The 7,586-nt window shown below is 43.4% G+C and overlaps 1 pseudogene; it reads left to right on the top strand.

Annotated features, from left to right (window-relative positions):
* Window positions 1-5,318: 5,318 nt before the first annotated feature.
* Window positions 5,319-6,146, top strand: LOC148213594 (uncharacterized; annotated as a pseudogene).
* The last annotated feature ends 1,440 nt before the right edge of the window (window positions 6,147-7,586 follow it).

The raw sequence follows: 7,586 nt of genomic DNA, 5'->3' as shown, positions 1-7,586 counted from the left end.
AGGTGTAAGCTAATAAAGTAACTGAACTATTCCTGAATTGTCCTGCTAAGTTTCTTGGGCTAAACCTGACATCACCACCCACATCCTGAGCCCTCCAGAGATCACCCACAAGTATGACCAATGCTGTCTTGATACTATAGCCTAGCCTAAATCCTGACTGCAAAGAGTCCAGATAATCTGCTTCATCCAGGCCACTCCACAGCTGGAAGCCCACCACCTTCTCAACAACATTTCCTAAAAAGGGAAGGTTAGAGACTGGATGGAAGTTATCCAAAACTGTAGGGTCCAAGGATGGCCTCTTGAGGAGGGGGTGAAGCATCACCTCTTTCAAGGCAGGTGGGACTACCCCATCCAACAAAGGGGCATTTACTACTGCTTGTACCAGCCACATGCCACCTCTCAGGAGGTGTTGACCAGCCAGGAGGGTCATGGATCCAGATGACAAGTGGCAAAGCTCACAGCAGTGAAGACCCTGTCCATTTCCTCAGAATTGACCAGCTTGAATGCCTCCCAGATAACCAAACTGGGACATGACTCAGTCCCCTCAACTGGATCCACCTAGCCAGAGTCTAACTCCAAACGAAGTTGAGCAACTTTGTCCAGCAGATGCCTAGAATAGTCCTCAGAGGACCCTGCAAGGATTCACCCAGTCCTCCCTTATCCAGAAGGGCCCTGGTTCACCTGAAATAAAGCTTCTGGCTGGCTATCTGTGGATGCAATATGAGCAGAGAACTAAGCATGTTTCACTGTTCTTACTACCACAAGGTAAGTCCTAATAATAGCTTTTGCCTGAGCCCAGTCAGCTTTGTCTTTCATTTTCCTCCAGAGATGTTCTAGGCATCTCTTGTATTATCTCCTGGAGCATCTCCTTAAACCAGGGGACTCTACGGGATCCACAGTCACAGGATTCTTGTTTTCTTCAACATTTTTTATTAATGACTTTGATGAAGATGAAGAAGACCTCCTCCCTCTGATGTAGTAGTAGTAATAATACCAGCAACTATTAATAGTACGCAAGATAGATAATGAAGGAGATATGATGCATTGTAATAAAATTTAATGCAATAAAGGTAGTCCATGGTTAACGACTGCCCTGTTTACTGACTGTTCAAACTTACAACGGTGCTGAAAAAGTAGCTTTACGACCAGTTCTCAGTGTCCCCGTGGTCACATGATTGCAATTTGGACACTTCACAACTGGCACACATTTAAGATGGTTGCAGTGTCCCGTGATCACGTGATTGCCATTTGTGAGCTTCACAGCCAGTTTCTGATAAATAAAGTCAATGGAGAAGCCAGCAGTAAGTCGCAAGTCGTGGACACATGATGTCGCACTTAATGACTGCAGTGGAACTGATGTTGTAAGTTCAGCCCAGTCATGTGATGTTTCACTTAATTTTTTTTTTTTTTAATTGCATGCCAAGTAAAAATTGTGAAGCATCACTGGGATCCACACATTCTTCTGATTTTGTGTGTGAGACATATTGTAGACTATGTGTGAGAGAACTATATATATTTTTAGCTCTCATATTTCTAGATGACATTAAATACTTAAAGCAAAAAAGAAAAAAAATGCTTGACTGTATTATAAAGGATATCTAAAAATGTGGTACATTTGGATAAATCACTGCCATAAGCCTTCCTACTGAGTGGGATATTCCTAGGTATGTTGAACTGATGTAGTCTACAATGTGCCTCTAATAAATTTTATGTCCTGTTACATTCATGAGTATATTTCCACTTAGAATAGAAATCTGAGTGATATAGAGAATGACAGATGCATGTCAACAGAAATGTTTAGCTCTTTACCATTTATTCTGCAAAAGGTCACTCTATAGGAACAGTTTAGAACAATAGGAGTTATGTCAGTATATATTGGACATAAATCCTTTAGTTGGGACTGCAAAAAGTATATGGACTGGGGATTACTTGAATTTCTGGCTACACTGTTTACTATAGTATATGGAATTTGGGACAAAGCACTCTATCATGTGCTTCATGATTCATTAAGCATAATTTCTTCATGGGCACTCTTACCCAATATTTTGCCTGTTCACATCCCCCTCCAGGATGTTGAGACTGACCTGAAAGACCAATGCAAGCTCTGCATGGAGGGACTCTGCTTTGAACAAACTCCTTGCAGCTTTTATGGCATGGTAGATAAGAACTTGGTCTTATTTTCCAGTTCTCTGGGTTTTGAAGGATTAGTGAAAAATAGAATGATCTTATATTTTCACTTACTTAATTTTTTAAATGATCATCCATCCATCCATCCATCCATCCATCCATCCATCCATCCATCCATCCATCCATCCATCCATCCATCCTTCCAATAATAACAAATAGAAGCTTAGAGCAAACTAAATCCTGTAATCTTAAACCACAGTTGATTATACATGCAGTATTATCATTATTAAGATATTAACAATAATTTTCCCAGATTGTCAGGCTACTGTAGCTGGTTTCTGCTTCTAAGATTTGGCATTGCTGAAGACTTCTCTATCGGTACAGTTCTCTTTGATTTCACCACTGTGTTGCTTTCCTTTCTTTGGCTGGCTTCTCTTCTCTTCTTCATCTACTTGGCCTCTGCTTGTATTTCACTTCCTTCTTTCCTGATGACTCATCTACCTTTCCCAGCTACTATCTGCCTTTCAAAAAACACAGTTAATCTACCTTTTCTTTCTTTCTATTCTGTGCCCCTCCCTCCCATTTTCTACAGTGTACATTCTAAAGTTTTTTGGAGCAGGTATGGTATAAGCCTGAAGTGTGTGACTGCAGTAACTGTCCCCGATTTCTCTGCTGCTGTACATTGCCTTAGAAGTCTGCCATCTAGCTTTGGATGTTCATGTTGCTCCTGAGCAATGTAGGAACTCTAAAAGTTTGAATACAGAAGGAATGAGAAGTGAATAATCTTCAACAACAAGACAGTTAAGTACCCAATGGGAGAAAAGGATATAATCTTTTATGTAGGTGGATCTCTCATAACATTTTCAAAACATGTCTTCATTCTCTACATTTAGCAGTTCCTTTTCATCTTAACCTTGGTTCCTTTTCTCTTCTCCAGCTATGTTGCATTTTCTTTTGGCTGGTTGGGATTTTTCTTTCTTGTCTGTCCCCAAGATGATGATTTCCTCCTTGGAAAGAAGCTATGTACTTGAGTCTCTGGAGAAGAAGTAATTGACCAGAACAATATATTCCTTAAGCCTCTTTAGATTATGTGGTTCATAATGCTACCCTTGATGAGCATTTGAAAACTGCAGCTGGTATGAAATGTGGCAATCAGACAGATTGCTCTTATGTGCCTTACAGACTGTATGACACTAATACTGTACCGGCTGAAGTGACTTCCAATCTGTTCCTCTTTGTTCCTTGTCCCACTTAGAAAAACTAGTTTTTATACTTCCATACTCCTCAATAGTTTGGGGCCAGAATATCAAAAAAGATGGCTATCAAACCAATTTATAACCAATTTCAGTATTGTGAAAATACTGATCATTAAAGGTTATTTTCCCTCCCATGGGACAGGTTATCAGCTGATCCCCTAGCCCTGTGATGTTACTTAGCTTTTCTTGAAGCTTTCCCTATTAACTTACTGGCTGGATTTTTGGCCAATGGACTGGTTTCTGGGAGCTTTGGACTCTTACTGGCATCTGAGAGCTTCAGTCACTTGGAGGTGTTCGATCGCTTGGCAGCTGCAACAGCGCTTGGGGCATTTGGAGCGCTTGGGGCAGCGTTTTTGGACTGCCGTTCTGATTTCTTTTTAGATCAATCTTTGTATGGGCTTATGATCTTGCCCTTCAGGAGATCCTGAGGTTGGGGGGGACTTCCATGGGCCTATCCCAGGTCATCCAGGGCCAACTAGGAATAGTGGCCACACACCCAATTTGGTGTTCTTGTCGGAACAGTGCTTATGTGATCTGGAATTGGTGGACTTATCTTGTCATGGTCAGATCATGCCTTGGTGGCTATGAGCTTCTCTAGGGCCGCACCCCTCCGCAGGGAGGCAGGACCTATTAGATTGGTCTGCCCCCAGCGACTGATGGACCCGGATGGGTTTCAGAAGGAGCTGGTGGTTATTACTGAAGATCTGCTGCATAGTCCTGCCAAGTCCCTAGTCACCACCTGGAATAGGAAGGTGACAGGGGCTTTGAACAGGATTGTGCCCATGCTACCTACCCTGACCTGTGGACCTCATTGCCCCCTGTGGTATACAGAGGAATTGAGAGGGATGAAACAGATTAAGAGACATCTGGAGCGCTGCTGGCAGAAGACAAAGAATGAACTTGACTGAACACGGGTAAGAGCTGCTGTTAAAGCCCTCACCATGGCAATTCAGGTGAGGAAGTGTAAATACTTCTCTGCACTAATTGCATCTGCAGATAATTGCCCAGCAACCCTCTTTAAGGTGATCTGTTTCCTTCTGGGGAAGGAGGATACAGAGATCTACCTGCAGGGGTGCGCTGAGGCATTTGCTGATTTTCTGGAAGACAAAGTCGCTCGGATTCATTCCCAGTTAGATGTTGACATGGCTGTTGGTCTAGTGGAGGTGCAGGCTCTTGCCTGGTTATCTGGGAACGGCTTGATCCTGTTGCTCTTAAGGAAGTGGACAAGATTCTAGGGAGTGTGAGTGCAACCACCAGTGTTTTAGACCCATGCCTCTCCTGGCTGGTGAAAGCCTCCTGGGATGTGACATGTGGGTGGGTTCTGGTGGTGATTAATGCTTCTCTGCGGGAGGGAGTGGTGCCCCAACCTTTTAAGGAGGCTGTGGTCCACCCTTTTCTTAAGAGGCCATCGCTAGATTCCACCCTGTTGGATAATTTTCATCCTGTTTCCAATCTTCCCTTTTTGGGGAAAGTTGTTGAGAAGGTTGTGCTGCAGCTCCAGAAGTTCTTGTATGAAACTGATTATCTGGACCCTTTTCATTCAGGGTTCAGGCCTGGATATTGGGCAGAAACAGCATGCCCAATGGGAGATGGGGGTTGTATGTCCATCCTTGCTCTACTTGATCTTTCAACGGCCTTCAGTACCATCGATCATGGTATCCTTCTGGAGCAGCTTTGGGGGTTAGGAGTGGGGGGCACTGTGTTGTCCTGGTTCACTTCCTTCCTCTGTGGTCATTCCCAGTTGGTGTTGATAGAGAGCAAGAGGTCCGGCCCCTGCTTTGTGGGGTTCTGCAGGGTTCAGTACTTTCTCCGCTTCTGTTTAACATCTACATGAAGCTGCTGGGTGAGATCTTCCATCACCATGGGGTGAGATATCATCAGTGTGCTGATGATACTCAGCTGTATATCTCAGCCCATGGTGAGTTAAGCAATGCCATGACCGCCCTCTCACAGTACTTGGAGGCTGTTAAGGTGTGGATGGGGAGCAATGGGTTGAAACTGAACCCTGGCAAGATGGAATGGCTCTGGGTTTGGGGTTCTTTGGTCCATGGAGAATTGCCATCTTTGGTCTTGGATGGGGTTGCACTGCCCCAGATGGACCCGGTGCATAATCTGGGGGTTTTCCTGGAGTTGCGACTCTTGCTCGAGGAGCAGGTGGCAGTCGTGGCCAGGAGGGCCTTTGTGCAGCTGCGGGTTGTGCACCAGTTACGCCCTTTCCTGGATCAACAGGCCCTGCTCACAGTCACCCATGCCCTAGCCACCTCCCATCTTGACTACTGTAATGAGCTTTACATGGGGCTGTCCTTGAAAAGTATCCAAAAGCTTCAGTTGGTTCATAATGCAGTTGTCCGCATAGTTTTGTGCAAGCCTAGATTTGCACACGTGTCACCTCTCTTGAGGGAGCTGCGTTGGCTGCCGATTTTCTTCCAGGTCCAATTCAAGGTACTGGTTGTCACCTTTAAAACCCTACATGGCTTGGGGCCAGGTTATTTGAAGGACTGCCTTTTCCCAGTTTCATTTGCCTGACCCACCAGATTGAGGAGGGAGGGTATGTTACAGGTCTCCCCTATTAAGGAGGTCCATCTAGTGGGGCTGAGAAGAAGCGCTTCCTCTATGGTGGCCCCCTCCCTGTGGAATATCATCCCCGCAGAGATAAGACTGGCTCCCACCTTGATGCTCTTTCGCAAGGCCCTGAAGACATGGTTTTGCCAATGGGCCTGGAGATCCCAGGCCGAACCAGAGCCCATCAAATGGCTAGCGTAAATGTATTGTTGTCACCAGGGGGGTAGGGGGGTGTAGTGGGTTTTGTATTTGGGATTTTTATTCCTGTAAGCTGTCCGGAGTCACTGTGAGTGAGTTGGGTAGCCATATAAATTGCATAAATAAATAAATAAATAAATAAATAAATAAATAAACAAACAAACAAACAAACAAACCTAGTCAGGTATTTATTTCAAAAGATTTCTTTAGGAATTGGATGTGGGGTTAGTTATAGGAATGCCATTAATCCAAACCTAGCATCCTCCACATACTGTATGTTAGAATTACAGCTCCCAGAATGTCCACAACTATGCTGGGAACTTTGGGAGCTGTGGCCCAACAGATCTGGAAGACATCATGCTTGGGAAGAGTATAAGCTTGCCAAACTTCTTAATTCATCATAACAATAATTTCTAGTATACTACCTGGGATTTTCTCTTTCATCTTACCTGACCAGCGTTTGGGAATGCCTCAACCCTAAGCTAGCAGACAAACAATTAGGCTTTAGCTGTTAGCTGCTGAGATAATGCCTACAACTGGTAAAGCAGCTGTATTGACATGCATGGTGCTATAGTGGTATAAAGTTTGGAAATCATATGCAGGTTATGACTATCACAATTGTAATACCTTAAAATAACTTTCATGATATGCGAATGTGAGTTTGTATGATTTATTTGCCTGTCATAATCAGTTAATAACAATTATGTTGAAAGCTCATAAATTGTTAAACTCTTTGCTCTGTGACAATAGAAATATTTTTTCATCTAAATGTTATTGGCTAGGCTGTCATTATGTCATAGTGTGTCCATATTGGGTGGGTTTAGGCTATAGCTATATTCCCACTGATTTAATTTTGAGCAGCTGTACACATCAAAACCTGAATTCTTATGTTTATGATCAACTTCTGTTTCTTTTCTTCCTCCTCTCTCTAGCTCTCCAACCATATCTTCCCTCCTAACAGTTATGTTTCATCTGCCCTGTCCTGAGGCGTCATAAGGACCATATTTGCATAACATGCTAACTTAAAAACTTGTTATAGAAAGAGCACATGAAGTCATTGTACTCCAATCATGCATGGGTCTTTAACTCAGCAGAATTCAAATGGCCATCATTTTGGGTTCCTGGAAACTAGAACTTGTTCTCAAGACTTGTAGATTTCAAGTTTCCAGAAATCTCAAGTGTTGGGTGTTTCAGATTTGAAGTACACATTAAGCCACCAAGAATGGTTAAAATGCTGTGACTGATGGGAAGATAGAGTACAATAGTAGCACACCCACTAATTAGCCAACTCTTCATTGGAAGGATGACTAACTAAATCATGACTGCACTACAACTTAATCCTTAGTTTACTTACATTCAGAAGGGGGGAGAAAAGGGAAAGGGAAATCAGCTATTGCTCTCAAACATGAGTTTTGTAGTTCAGTTTATTGCTCAGCTCTTCTG

The sequence above is a fragment of the Python bivittatus genome, unplaced genomic scaffold, assembly GCF_059951505.1.
Source record: "Python bivittatus isolate LINGU-HERP-01145 unplaced genomic scaffold, Pbiv_v1 ctg000980_np1212, whole genome shotgun sequence".
Lineage (NCBI taxonomy): Eukaryota > Metazoa > Chordata > Lepidosauria > Squamata > Pythonidae > Python > Python bivittatus.
This window is presented reverse-complemented; position numbering and strand designations above follow the sequence as displayed.